At 53.9% G+C, this 529-nt stretch overlaps 1 protein-coding gene across 2 annotated transcripts in view; it reads right to left on the reverse strand.

Moving 5' to 3' along the window:
* Positions 1–529, reverse strand: part of LOC103070635 (annexin A8) — a 28,212-nt gene that overhangs the window by 12,698 nt on the left and 14,985 nt on the right. The window lies entirely within an intron of this gene.

A 529-nucleotide genomic window follows, 5' to 3' on the forward strand; every position in this document is an offset into this window, starting at 1 on the left:
GGGAAAGACCTCAAAGGTGGCTGGCACTGTGGCCACTGCCAGAGCCTCTGTGCTGACTGTGGGGTAGCAAGAAGAGGCTCTAGAGACTGGACTCTAGCCTTCGGTGTTGGGAGCCTCATCTGTCTCCTGAGTCTCCCACGGCCAGCTGCCCTGTGGGGACCACACCTCCACCCGCTCCTACACACCCAGCAGCCCCGTGCCACGTCTCCTCTGTAGCTCTGGGTCCTTAGATCCTCAGTTGGCCATTTGTTTTCTCCTTACTTGCACTTCCTGGGTTTTTGTGACAGTCAATGGACTTTAAGGAAAAAAATAAAAACAACCAAAAAATTTGGAGAGATAGAGTTGGGGTAGGGGGCCTGGCCTGAAAAAAGATCAGCAGGGGTTTGGGGGGCCGCTGAAGAGAGAGAATCCTTCAGAGTCCAGTGATGGTTTTACTGCAGTGACAGGGCACAACAATGGAATCTCCTAGGAGATCTGTGAGGCCAGATGACCCAGGGGCTGTTTGCTCAGAGGCGTTAGCTGTGTAGGG

This window comes from Lipotes vexillifer, unplaced genomic scaffold (genome assembly GCF_000442215.2).
Source record: "Lipotes vexillifer unplaced genomic scaffold, Lipotes_vexillifer_v1.1 scaffold437, whole genome shotgun sequence".
Lineage (NCBI taxonomy): Eukaryota > Metazoa > Chordata > Mammalia > Artiodactyla > Lipotidae > Lipotes > Lipotes vexillifer.